We start from the raw sequence: 15175 nt of genomic DNA, 5'->3' as shown, positions 1-15175 counted from the left end.
TTTGTGCTTACTCTACTCTCTATGGATACCATGTACTTTGGAGAGAGAGAGTATATCTCTGACTTAGGCTTAAATATCATGTTATTATTATTATTAATTATTATTATTATTATTGATTTGACTTTGGTAAATGTTTCTGATTAAGGGTTAACAGGGTTCAGCTCTCTGATTTGTTAAATGGGAAACATAGTGGTGAAGGTTCAGGAGCTAGAGTATTCAGTATTAACCTTGAAAGAGTGAGTGGTAGCAGGAGCCAGCTTCTCTGGAGACCCTTTGATATGCCAGAACGAATGGACATTGAGGTAAGTCACTCAAGCCAGAGAAAGAAGAGAGAAAGAGTGCCAGATGGAAATCTTGTGCTAAGCTCATATACTTTTTCTGTTTACAACCAGCCTTAACTCAAATCTAGATGTAAGTTGAAGCCTTTGTCAAAATTGTCTATCCTTTATCTTCAAGTTTGAGTCTTTTATTTTCATGTTATCCCGAAAATTCTATGAGATTCTTTAGCCTGTAACATTTCAATTTTTATCTAAACTGTTACATTGTCTGACAAAATAAACTAGCATTCAAGCTACAAGCATGAGGGCTTCAAAAAGGCCACCCACACTGTGCTCTTCATACACTCAGGAGGGAGCTGTCAGATAAGCTTTCTTCACACGGACCACACACCCCTGTTCCTCCCACTCTGTCCCCCTTCATACTTCTGAGGCACCTAGAAGGGAAAAAAAAACAGCGTATGTTAAGATACCCCTTTCTCTAGAAAAGGATCTCAAAATTATAAAAACTGACCCCATACTACTGGGTAGCAGTGGAAAGTTTAAAACACATCTGCATTAAATCAAGAATATGGGCCTTTATGCATTTTTTAAAAGAGCACTAGTCAATGAGAATTGCCTTTAAAATTAAATGTACAGGATGAAACATGATTGGGAATATTGCAAAAAGAATGTGATCCAGGCTGATGGGAAGAGGAAGAAATCTGTAGTTGGACCCAGTGAATCCCAAGGGCAGAGCCTATGAATTGTGGATAGATAGAGCTCTTGCAAAAGAATTGGAACAAGATGACATGAAAGGAAAGAACCACAGGGAGCATATACAATGACTGGTGGAAAGCCAGGAGCTATGAGCATAACCCTTTCCCATAGAAACAGCATTTGGTAGGAAAATAGACCTTTTTTAAACTGAGACAATATGGAGAGCAATCTAAGAGTTCGTAGATTTAGAGCTAACCTTAGAGGACATTTAGTTCAATCTCTCTAACTTTTATAAATGATAAAACTGAGGCCCAGAGAAGTCAAATAATTTGTTCAAGGTCAGAGAGATTAAGAAGACAGAATCAGAATTGGAACCATAGTCCTCTGGCACTAAATATAATGCTTTTCTACAGGACCTGGGTCACAGATTTAGAGAGAAGAAACCATAATATCTTAGGTGGGAGAAAATGAGTCGGTTTGGGAATTGGCCCTGATAGACTGTATGATTTAGACTAGAAGCAAGTTTTGGGGAAAGGAAAATATAACCCATATCATAAAGAACCTTTTTTTCTCTGAAACTCAGAAATGTGGGCAGAATAATAAAGGACATCATATAGTGAAAAGATCATTGGACTTGGAGTTAAGCAAGACTTGTATTTCATTCCTACCTCTGACATTTACTAGTCAAGAGACATGGACAAATCACTTTCCCTACTTTGCAAAAATACTGGAAGGGTTTGCCATTTCCTTCTCCAGTGAATTAAGGCAAACAGAAGCTAAATGATTTGCCAACATAATTATCTTTATTTGAACTTGGATCTTCCTGACTCTAGATCCAGTATTAGATCCTGAAGTCAGGAGGACCTGAGTTCAAATTCAGACTCAGATACTTAACACTTACAAGCTATGTGACCCTAGACAAATCAACTGTCTCAACCCTCCCTTCCCCAAAAAATTGGCATGTGTCATACTCCTGGTACAGACTGTATGATCTTGGATATATTACTTCACTGCTCCACACTCTATCTAGATAGCTCATCTAAGACTTCCTTATATTAATGAAAACAAAACATCGGTTTTTATCCTTATCTTTAAATAAGTATCCAGTCTAAGGAAATGAATGTCTTTGCTAATGATGCTGAGATTTCAATGTTCATTTGCATGTTCTTCTGCCTGGAATGAAAAGGATACCATCTATTCCAAACACTTTATTTGGTGAATGAGAAAATTGAAGCCCAGGGATAGTGTATCTTGTCCAAAGTCACATAGATTTAAGATAGGGAGAGGTTGGGAAATAAAGTTATTTTATGGATAAAAGGGGAAGAGTGATTGAGAGGAGGGGACTCATAAAATAGAAGGGCTATTTCTTTTGGATTGAATGATCAAAAAAAAAAAAAAGAGGAAGGGAAGAGGAAATATAGTTATCTTTGGACTGAATAGTGTGCTTACTGGGGTAATAAAATAGAGCCAATCTTGTCCCTAATCTTGAAATTTCTTCTGTTTGATTTACATGAATAAATACTTTGAGAAGGGCCTATTCCATATGTAAAGATACCATGCTAGGGGCTGGGTATAGAAAGGTTTTTAAAAATGACATTTCCTATTCTCCATTTTCTACTGGAATTTCATTGTTTCCTGATTTATAAACACTTGGTCTTAGATTAGTGAAGTTCTCTTTACCATATCTTGATGAATTAACAGCAGAGAAGGCTAATTCCTCATCCCTAATATGATCTCTCAGTATCTTCTCTCGAACCAGCTCTCAAGCTTTGCCAGGGTTATGCAGCAAGACACATGCGTTTATGCTTTGGGATCCAACCAGCAATTCCCTTATTGCTGTTATAGTCTTTGCCTACATACTTCAGCTCTTGTTATAGCCTTAATCCTACCATTCTGTGACAAAACCCCAAATAATGCAACTTGGAACATCAACCCCCTTGGTGTGGTGAAAGTAGAAGTACTGGAAAATAGAAGTTTGGTCATCCTAAGTTGGCAGCATGCTGCACTCTATCAATCATCAGCTGAAGAAATAAAGAACAGAGGGAACTAGAACCAAGTGCCAGCATGTATGTGAGGATCCACTTAGATGGAAGAAAAGGAGACTAGGATCCAGCTGAGACCAGTTCTATCCCTAATAAAAACTGCTCAGAGTTTCTGATGATGGAAAACAAAGTGCCAGGCAAACAGATCATCTTCAGGAGAAAAAAAATAATAACTCTATGCTGGAAGATTTCAAGATTTATGGGGATTAAATTTAAGAATTCCAATGACAAATAATGAATTCTGTGAGGTACCTGGCTAAAGTCCTTCAGATATAATGGAAAAGAAATTCAAATAACACAAGACTATTTTTGCTCACTGGAAATTGCAGAAAAAATGAAATACACTCACACATATCTAAAATTGATATATCTTTAATAAAAAATCTATATATTTATATCAAAAAGTAAGGCTTTTCAAGGCACCAACCTTAGTTTGCACATACTGTAAAACTAACAAAATAGAAGAAGGAGAAAGATAAACAAATTTGCACCAAAGAAGACATATTACCGCAGAATAAAAGAAACGTTGAAAAGGGTTGCACATGAAGCTGAAGCCCTTGATGTGAGAAAAAGAAGCAACTAGAGTTGAACTAGCAGTAATTAAGCAACTAATATTGTACACTGCACACAAAACCGCTTTATTGTTACATATGCTAGCTAGTGTGAAAATGCTGCTCAATGCAAGCAATAAAAATTTAAAAATCAAGACCATGGGAATATTAATTTATATTATCTATTAGACAATGTAAATATTCACCCACTAAGAACAAAACACTAACCTGATCCTAGGGCTTCCCAGCAAGCGTGTCTTATATCAGTATCCATTGACAATGTTCTCTCTCTATGCTCAGCTGGAAGACATGTATCTCCTCCCAAAGTAGTTGCCTGGCAAGTTAGCAAGTCTCTGTTAGTCCATTTGCATTATCCTCAAATAAACTCAGGGTGTTCTCCAATTCAACTCTGGGGAAAATGCAGGAGCCTGTCCTGATTGCCACTCAGGAGCAGGCTGAAGGCTGAAACTTCCATTGGTTTTCTTCTATTTCTAGCTATGGATGTATAAATGCCAAAGTGTGGAGTCCATCAAATCCATATCTCAAGCAATAATTCTATCTCTTGTTAAGTGGAAAGTCCAGCTACCATATTGCATGGTAAACTTCATGAGAATATGAATTTAGAGCCTTGCAGTTTTAGAATTGTGATTTTATTGGATCTGAGATATGGAGTTTTATGAGCTTGTAGAGGTTCTCTATATATCCTCTCATTTTATAGCAAAGAATCAGAGACCCACAGAGGTTGAATGGTTTATTCAGTCATGAGAAGCAGGTTGTGGCAAAGATGGTCTTATTCCAGAGACAATACTCTTTCCACTATACTGGTTGCTTTGGTTATTTGTGCTTCTCATACTTGTGTCTTACTATTATTAAACTTAAATTAGCCATTCCCCCTCATGGACTTTCTGTGTATTTAGGGGGAAATGCTTTATGGTAACTGCTCTTGGCACACCATTCAAGTAAAAGCTTTTGATAACAGCTCTACTGGCATATTGTAAAGGCAAGCATACCAATGGGTGCTTGTGATTAGTAGCAGAGGCAGCAGCAGCAGCAGTAGCAATAGTAGTACTAGTAGTAGATGATGTCTCTGGAGGGGAAAGTGAGGCAGGTGTCCTTGCCCATCCCTTCCTCACTTCAATCCAATTCACTTGCATTCATGGCATCCCCTCCCTGATGTCATGGTCCTCTTCCAGAACGAAGGACAAACAAGAACCACCATTGATAAGTTATCCCTATATCTGAAGTTGTAGTAGTTATCTCTCTTGGACCCAACTTGTGAGTAGGAGTACCTGTTTAGGGGAGTATCCCACAGGGGATATTATATAATACTATTTAAGTATTTATGCTAATTGAAGGTATATATTTTAAGAAATGTAAAATGCTATAAAGATAACATGAGGTATGTTTTATCAGAGCAAAATAGAAGCTGGTCAACAGTGACTTGTATAGCTGATAACAAAGTGGGTCAGATTGGCCCTTTCAGTCAGATCAGTGACCATTAAGGGAGGAGGAAATTTTTCTTTATTGAGACACAGAAAAGGAGGAATTGTGGGTGGTTGGGGAATGTCACAATTGGCTACAGATAGAAAAGGTGGATTAGTCTTAGGGATGCATGATCTTACCCCTCTCTGACAATTAAGACAAGTTTATTGTTTTATGGAACTCCATTGCCTCTTGTAATTTTGACTAGGAAATCAAAACCAACTAAATCAGGACTACCTGATTAGTTGTCTTTTGAGGGGAGATCAAACCACTCCTAATTTCATAAAAGGAAGCAAGGGCAGAAGAATTTTTTTTGGGGGGGGAAAGGAGCTTAGTCTAATCTTTTTTTTTTTTTTTTTTTTTTTTTTACAGGCAATAAAACAGAATTCTGCGGTTAAACTGATAAGAAGAATAGTGACCATCTAAACAGATGTCCCTGTGTTAGGGTTTTTTTTTTTTTTTTTTTTTTTTTTTTTGCTGAGGCAATTGGGGTTAAGTGACTTGCCCAGGTTCACACAGCTAGGAAGTATTAAGTATCTGAAATCAAATTTGAACTCAGGTCCTTCTGATTTCAGGACTGATGCTCTATCCACTACTACACCATTAGCTGCTCCACATTTGAATCATTTTCAAGCACACATTTAAACCAATCCAGATTAGGACAGATCTGAATTTTTTTTAGCTCAACTGAAAAATGGGATATGATAAAATGGGGAACAAGGTCAGCTATACAGTAGACTGTATTTAAAGATTAAATGATACAGCATGATTTTAATTTCCTCAACTTTTGGGAAAAATTATAGTTGTGTATTTACCCTTTGAGATATCAGTCACATACATTTGTAGTGCCTATTGGACCCAAATTTCCTTTTTATCTCTGTCATCTTGTGATAGTTACCAGAAATACAGACATGAAAATCTAAGAAGAAAATAACTAGTTTTTGGTGGATAGAAAGATGGATGGTTAAGCCTTGTCAAACTGCTGTGGTGACAATAAAAGTCACAAGGGGAAAAGATATTAAACTAGATTGGGACAGGTGGAATTTAAGATGACAATAGAGGGCAGCTAGGTGGTGCAGTGGATAGAGCACCAGCCCTGAATTCAGGAGGACCCGAGTTCAAATCTGATCTCAGACACTTAACACTTCCTAGCTGTGTGACCCTGGGCAAGTCACTTAACCCCAGCCTCAGGAGAAAAAAAAAGAGAAATAAGATGACAATAGGCTAGCTAGATAGAAGAGTCTATAGATCTCTATAGCAGCTAGTGTAGGACTGAAGATGATTTGAGGGCAAGAACTGGCAGGACTCTGAGAGTTGAAAAGCCAATTCTTAAAGGTTTGGGGCTGAGTAGAAGCAAAGGAAGATAAAGCTATAATTTTGGGCCACCTGAGTTCTGTTAGCTTGAGCAGGACAGGGAGTAGGTTCCCTAGAAGATCGGTCCCTTTGGAGAAGACAATTCTTGCCTGGGGTCTGTGTCTTCATATCTAAGAGTAATCTCCAATCTTTAACGGGCTTGGATTTTATAGTTATACACGTTTCAATTATGTCTGGAATTAACGGAACCATCCAGGGTACAAGCAAGCTTCTCTTTACATAAAATTCAAATTCTGTTCTAAATCAGCCCATCTGTTCTCATCTGAAATTGACAGAGCAGTTTGAAATACAGAATTCAGCGGTCTAGGGCTGGAAGTAGGTCTCTCTGGAAACCACAAGTGTGTATTAAAAAAAAAGAAACCCACGACCCTTAAATGCACTGCAGCTGGGTACTTTCTCCAGGATTAATGCTGTTTCTAAAGCAAGTGTATCAATTGTGCCAACAGAAAGGGAGAAAATTTGGTCTTTGTTTTGAGCTTCAGATAAATCTCTGAGCAGCTGAAAGCAGTCAACCCATCAAAGGAAAACTAAAACTGCCCTTGCATAATCACCATTACCATATGGCTCACAGAGCTTGAGTAGGTCGCAGTTTGTCACAGAATGATCATGGGGGGCATAAGCTTTTTACACCTACAAAAAAATCTATTTCCATCTAACACCTGATTTATTTTTCTGCTTATATTCGTCTGTACTAAAAGGCACCAGGCCTTGAAAGATAGAATTACTTTAAAATATAGGACATATTCCTATTTCTTATCCAATATATTTATAATGTTGAAAATTTGCTAGTTATACACAGTCTTGTGGATAGTGTGCATATTGATGTATATGAATAATGCCTTACTTATTATTCCTTTCCCCAAAGCTCTCAGGTGAAGGCAGCTTATGTTGCTCTCTTAACCATCTTTTGCTGCCCCTGGCCTGCCACAAACTGTTTTGGTTTGAAGGGACTCACCAATGGTCAATATGGGAATATGGTTGAATATGTCTTCTCTAGTTCTTTTCTTTACCTTTGAGATATTATGTTCTCCCCTTTCCTATTTTTTCCTACTTAGAAAGAAGCTACTTCCACTTGAGGTTAACTCATTTTTCTCTGTCTCTCTGCCTCTTTTTCTTTTTCTGTCTCATGTATGTATCCTCATTAACATAATTTTTTATTCTTGCCATGTTTTCTACTTTTGGCTAAATAAATTAAGGTAAATATCCTTTCTCTCCCTGTTTCTCCTTAATTTCCAATTCCCCTCTTTGTTTCATTTGTGAGCCAAAATATCAACTCCAAGTACGATTGATAAAGTTTAAGAGCCCTATTCATGATACATGAAATTTCTCCACTAAAGTTCTACGAAGAGTGCACATTCTATTCAATTAACAAGCATGTATTAAACACCTACTGGATGCCAGTTGGAGATACAAAGACAAAAACAGTTCCTGCCCTCAACTAGCTTATGTTATATTGGAGGAAAACAACATGTATATAGACAAGTGAATACAAAACATCCCCTAAATTAATACAAAATAATTTTGTGGATGGGCAGGAAGAGCAGGAGTCTTCATATCTAAGGAGGAGAAAGAAGGGCATCAAAGAAGCCCTTTTAAAGGCTTTATCTATTAATCTTGATGTCAGAGAGGAGAAGAAATGTGAGGAGTGGCAGTAGCCATGGTTATAACTAATATTTTTAATGCCTTTTTGATTTACAAAATGTTTTACACAAATCATCTCATTCAATCCTTTAACAACAGTATAAAGAAGATTTTATTCTCCTCAAATTGCCCTCTGAGGCTAAATGAATTGCCTAAAATAAACAGGTTCAATTAAGGAAGAAGGGGACAGGCATGATAGTAACCTTCAATTATTTGAAAAGTTATCATTTGGGAAATGGATTAAACATGTTCTTCTTAGTTTTAGAGGGCAGAACAAGAAACAGGGAGTAGAAGTTTTAAAGTCTCCTCTCTTAGCTTGATGTAAAAAAAAACCCTTTATAACAAGAGTTTACATAAATGAAATGAGCTTTTATGAAGACTTCATTAGAAGTCTTCAAAGAGGAGAATGATTATTTTCCAGGGAATCCTTGGTTAGTCACAGGTCAGTCAGTCAATAAGCACTTATTAATGTCTACTATGTCCCAAGCACTGTGTTAAGCACTGGAGATACAAAAAAGGGCAAAAACCACTTCCTGATTTCAAGGAGTTCACCGTCTAATAACAGGAGACAGTATATAAATGGTCATGTACAATTTGATAAATTAGAGGTAGTCTCAGAGGGAAAGCACTAAGAATAAAGTACTAGGAAAGGCTTTTTGTGGAAGCTGCATCTTTAGCTGAGACTTGAATGAAGTCAGGGTAGCCCAAAAGCAGAGATAAGGAAGGAGAGTATTACAGGCATAGGAAATGACCAATGAAAGTTCAAAAATTTGGGTAAGGGAATTTCTTCTTTGATAAATAGCAAAGTGGCTACCATTCCTAGACTGCAAAATACATTGAGGGAGGGAAAATATAAAGAAGACTGGAAAGGTCATGGAACAGATTATAATGAAATTTGAATGCCAAACTTTCAAATATGGAAGTGATATGGAACTCCTGAATTTTATCAGTAGTGGGACTATATAGGGATATCATTTCAACAGTTGAGTGAAGGATAGACTGGTAGAATGAGTCATTTCAGGGAAAGGAATCAGCAGGTTATTTTAGTAGTCCAAGCATGAGGTGCAGATGGCCTATAAGGAGATAGCGGTTCCAAATGAAAGAAGGGGGGCATATTAAAGAGATATTAAAGTAAAATAATAGAACTAAAAAACAGATCAATATTGGGGGAGCTAGAGACCTTCTTGAAGAGTCAAAGATCATATCTTAATTATGAACTTGGAAAACTGGGAGGATTGGTATACTCAACAATGTTAGAGAAGATAGAAATATGGGTGGGTTTGGGGAAAAGTTTTAGGCAGTAAATGTTGAATTTAAGATATCTATGGAACATATAGTTTGAGATATCAAATAGCGATCCAGACATTTGACACTAGAGATCTAGACTAGGGAATGGTTAGTGCTAGACAAGTAGATATGAGAATCATCTGCATAGAGATGATAGTTGAATTCATAGCAATTGATGAGATCACACACACATATATATATATATATAACAGAGAGAGAGAAAGAGAAAGGAGAAAGCATGTTTAGTAGGCATAATCTGGCTGAAGATTTAGCAAAAAGGACTGAGGAAGAGCAATTAAACAGAAGAACCAGGAAAAAGTAGTTCCATGAAAATCTAAAAAGAAGTAACTATCAAGGAGAAAAGAGATTGATAATCAAAGATTGTGGAAAGATCAAGAAATATAAAGATTGAGGGAGAAACATTAGATTTGGTGACTCACTGGTAACTTTGGAGAGAGATAAATCAATCATCAAACATTTATTAAGTAACTACAATGTTTTAGGTATGATGCTAAGGTCAGTAGTCAGATTGCAGAGAGTAAGAAGAAAATGACAGCATTGATTGTAGATGGCCTTTTCTAAGGGTTTAGCTTCGAAGGAAGAAGGATGGATAGGTCAAGTTTTATTTAGAATGGGAGAAACATGGGCATATTTATAAACTATAGATAAGTAGTCAGGAGAAAAGGAAAGGTTGACAATTAGTGAGAGAGGGATAATAGAGGAAATAATAGAACAGAATTGGCTTGCTTGAGTATGCAGATAGGTTTGTCTTAGTAAGAAGAAGGACTCTCTTTTCAAGAGATGTGGATGAAGGTTAAGTAAGTGGCAAATGGCACATAAATAATATGAAATGAGGAGGAAGGAAGACTGATTTTGACCAATGACTTCAGTTTTTACAATAATATATGAGACAAGTTTCTCAGCTACGAAAGTAGAGGGGGGAATTATATGAGGTCTAAGTAGACATGAAAATATTTGCAAAAGTCATTGTGAATGAAAGGGATAGCGAATCTATTAGGAAGATAAAAATGGATTACTTTGCTACAGTGAGTGCCCAGATGGTTTTTATGAAACATAAATTTGTAGTGAACCCAATCAGGACAATTTCACAATTTTCTCCAGCTTTGTTCTGGGGCAAAGCAGCAGATTGTGGGGAAGGGGGCAAGCTAAGGATGAAACTTAAGAAGGCAAAGTTTTTGATAGGGTAAAAAAGACAAGGAATTTAAGAGAAAACAACAGTGTAGAGTGATCTGTTTTACCAAAGGGTCAAAATAGGAAATGGATAGTGTGGGTCTGATGGATTGGGAAGGAACGGGCAGTTAAGATGAGAGAAAAAAAGCTTTTGAGATTGAAAGGTAGAGGGAAAGTTGGATTAACAACATATTATCATGGAGAAAGTGATTTCAGAGTTCAGAAATAATACATTTGTGGGGGAATGGTAAAATCAAGGATATATACCCATCTTTTTTCATAGTTGAGGTGATGTAGAGAAGTAGGTAATGGGAAATGACTAAGTTGAGGCAAGTTAGGGTGTTTGAGCAAATTTTACTATTTATAATGAGGAGAGCAGGAGTTGGAGAGAGGAGAAAGATTACAAGCTATGTAATGAACTCATTGAGGAATGAAGGAGAGTGTTCTGGAGGATGCCATAATCTTGATTGAACATGAAGATGAAGGGAGAGAAAGGAAAGTATTTAAATAGAAAGATAGTTTATTACATAGGGAACAAGAATTCCAGAGAGCATGGTGAAAATTTTGGGTAGAGTTAGATTGGGATGTTGTTTGGGGCTGAGTTGAAAAGCATAGGAATAAGAAATTGTTCTATGGAGGATGGAGAATGAGGTTGAAAAATGGCAGATGAAATTTCAGAATTAATGTATTGGGGAGGGAAAGAATACATTAATTATCGGTTAATGAATTCAGATAGCTTATCATTGTCCATAGGGATTTAGCTTGGGAATGATATTTTCTAGGATATTAAGAAACACTTTTGGAAAAGATAGATGTTGGACAAATGTTAGATTACCAATTTTAGCCTAGGTTGGATTAGTTGCCCTCTGAGGTTCTTTCTAATTCCGAAGTCTGTGAAAAATCAATTTATAAAGTAGAAAATATCCTTGTAATCTCTAATTGAAAGATTAGACTAAGCAATGTTAAACTCGTCTTTGATTTAGCCCCAGGGAACCATTACCTTTTGCTTATTCCACAAGTACCCTGTTCAAATAGAGAGCATCAATTTGAATATATCAGCAAATTGAAATCATGAAAAAGTTAGAAAATTAAGGCCCAGTTTCTTATAGTTTTTCATAATGACTTTAACTGGAACCTTAGAAGACATATGGCTCCATAACTGCCTTACTATATATTGATTTCTAGTTCAATAAATTTACCCTTTGCTTTGGAAGTCAGTAGCCAGGAGCTTATAAAATTAATATCATTTAGGGCAGGGCTTTTTTCCTTCGTGACCCCTTTTTGCCCAAGAATTTTTTATGTGATCTGGATATATAGATATACAAAACAGGTATACACATCAAACATTTACTGATTAGAAATTATAATTTTGTGACCCCCACATTAATTATGAGACCCCATATGGGGTCACAAATCAAAGTTTAAAAAGTTGGACTTTAGAGAATAATGTTATTTCACATTTAGAAGGAATCAGAATTCTGCATATACTCGAATAGGAATCTGTCCTACAACATTCTGACATGCCAATATCTAGCCTTCACTTGAACATCTAAAGCAAGAGAAAACTCATTAACTCCAGAGGGAATTAATTTTATTTGAGGGAAGGTCTAATTGTTAGTAATTTTTTCTTTATATTGGGAGGAAATCTTCCCTCTGAAATCACATCTCTTCCTCTTTCTATTGCCCTCCAATGGCAAACAAAACAGGTCTAATTTCTTTTCTATATATGTGCCTTTTACTGCAATTATCACTACCACTACCACCACGACTACTACTACTACAACAACTACTGTTATTACTATTATTACTACTACTACTACTACCACTATTACCACCATTACCATCATCACCACCATCTAGTGTTTATATTGAGCTTTAATTTTTCAAAGAATTTTACAAATATCTCATTTTATCCTCACAATAACCCCGGGAGATAGGTGTTATTATTGTCTCCATTTTACAGATGAAAGGAATGAGGCAAACAGATTAAATGATTTGCCAGGGATCACTTATATAATCAATAAATGTTTGAGGTTGAATTTGAATTCAGGTCTTTCTGACTCCAGGTCCAACATTTTATCCTCTGCCTACCTATATGCCTAGAAGACAATTGTGATGTCATGTAGTCAGCCTGTTCCATACCCTCTCTTCTCATGTCCAACATTCTCTTTTCCATTTTAGATATGTCAATTTCTTCCAAGTGATTTAAGTTAATTTGCCACAAATTTGCTAAATGCTTATTCCAAAATGTTACTATGCTAAATATTTAGGGATAGAAAACTAGAACCCAAACAGCCTTAGAAGTCAAGGAATTTTCATTCTATTGCCCAAATGTAACACATACACATTTAAGTTAATTTATGAGGTAATTTGAAGAAGGAAAGATCATCAACAACTGGGGTGATAATGGAAGGCTTCCCTGAGATGTTATCTGGTCATTGGAGTGGTATTCTCAAGGAGGATAAAGATTCCAGGTTTGGTTTTGACTTCAGCAAACATACTGGCAGGAGATCAAATGCCAAGTTTAGGAAAGAGTAATATAGTTTGGCTAGAATTTAGAGTGGACAAAAAGGTACAATGGAAAATAATGCTAGGGAAGTAGAGTGAATAGAAACTCTCAAGAGCCTTGGATATTTTGCTGAGAAATATGTTTCCTATAAGCAATAATAATTCCAAAATGTTTTTGAGTAGGGGAGTTACATGATTGAACTTGTGTCTTAGAAAAGTTATTTTTGCAACTACATGTGGGATGGATTGGAATTGCAGAACATGGAGATAGGAGGATCAATTAGTAGATTATTTGACTTGGTTATAATAAAAGACAATTGTAATAATGCGGAAAAATACAAAATGTAGCCTAAGCAGTCCTCAAGGGAAAATTTATATCAATATACACATTCATTAGCAATAGAAACTAGAGATCAATGTTTTAGTCATGTGACTAAAAACCAAAAAAAGTACAAATCAAAAAGCTTCCAAATGAATACAAAAATAGAAATATCAAAAAAGTCAATGAAAAGACAAGCAAAAATGAAAACAAGACCCAATTGAATTAATAAATAAAGTTAGGAATTGGCTTGCTGAAAAAGTTAATAAGACAAACCATTGACTAACTTGATTTTTTAAAAATGGGGATGTGATAAAAGGTATGAATTAGGATAATAGGCATGTGAGTGTAGGGAAGGGGACAGATATAGAGATTGTAGTAATAGGAAGGACAACACTTAGTAACGGATTACATAGATAGCATTCGAGGAAAAGGAAAAAAAGAATGAAATATTGGATCTCGCTGATGAGAAGAGTGGTATTACTCTATTAACTTGAACTTTGGATGATGTATGAGTTTTAGGAAAAGGAATAAGAAAGATAATCAGTTCATTTTTGAAATGTTGAGTTTGAGATAAGGATGGGATATTCATGTAGAAATGACCAGCAAGCTGTTAAGGATATGAAATTGCAGTTCTGAAGAAAGATTAGGGTTATTTATATAGATTTGTCACCCATTTAAATGTTGAAGATAAATGATTCTATGAAAACAGATGAAATAACTGAGAGAAAGTGTCAAGAAAGAAAAGGAGAGATGTAGGGCAAAACCTTATGGGGCACTAAGCCTTGAGCATATGGAATAGATAATGTACCACCAAAAGAGATTGAATTAGAGCAATCAGATATGTAGGAGAAAAATAATAGAGAAGCTTGGAGGAGGAAAAAGTAAAAACAACTAAAAGCCAAAGAGAAGTCAAAGTTGATGAAAGCTAAGAGGAGTCCCAGTAAAGTGCAAGAATTAGAAATGGGAGAGAAAGAACCAAGGAATGAGTGGATCATGAGGATATAGTGTCAGTGAAAGGGGATGGCCCTTTTTAATTGTTTGGCAGTGAAATGAAGAAGATTCACAGGACAAATGTTTGCAATAAATAGCAGGGTCAAGTGAAGGATTTTTCAGCATGGGGAAACATGGGCATAACACAGTAGGAACTAGTAGAAAGGAGCTATAAAAGATAATGAAAATGGAGGAAATGATTGATGAGACAAGCTTCTAGAAGAAATTGGAGGAAATCAAGGATAAAGGTAGAGAAACTAACAAGGAAGATAATCTCTTTCTTGGAAGTTGGAGAATAGGTGAAGATCTAAAGAACTTTTCAACTTTGGAGAAGAAGAGATGAAGGAGCTTACAGAAAGTGGATTTAATTTTTTTTCAGTAAAGTAGGAGGTGAGGGAACTTACTATGAAATAGTGCTTAGAAAGCATAGAAAGTTCCAAGAGATTTGAGGAGAACTGGATCACAGTTGTATAATATTATCTAATATAGATAGATTGGGGAATAAGAGCTGAAACCCAAGTATCAATGACATGGGAGTTGAGGGTTTAGGAATGGGCATAGTTCAGGGGTCAGTTTTGGGATTAAGATTACAAAAGGAGGGGAGGAAGGACAGAAGAGGAGTTACAATTTGGAGAAAGACATAAGGAGGGAATACTTTAAGTTCTGGTAAGGATGAAGAATAGTTTTAGAAGTGAATAAGGGGGAAAGATGGAAGGACATGATATTACAAGTCCAAAGTTTATGTCATAATTAAGCATCATAGATGGCTACTATTCACTTTGTGAACTTTGTGTTCTATTTCAATAATCACAT

Source organism: Sminthopsis crassicaudata, chromosome 6 (genome assembly GCF_048593235.1).
Source record: "Sminthopsis crassicaudata isolate SCR6 chromosome 6, ASM4859323v1, whole genome shotgun sequence".
Lineage (NCBI taxonomy): Eukaryota > Metazoa > Chordata > Mammalia > Dasyuromorphia > Dasyuridae > Sminthopsis > Sminthopsis crassicaudata.
Note: the sequence above shows the minus strand (reverse complement) of the source record.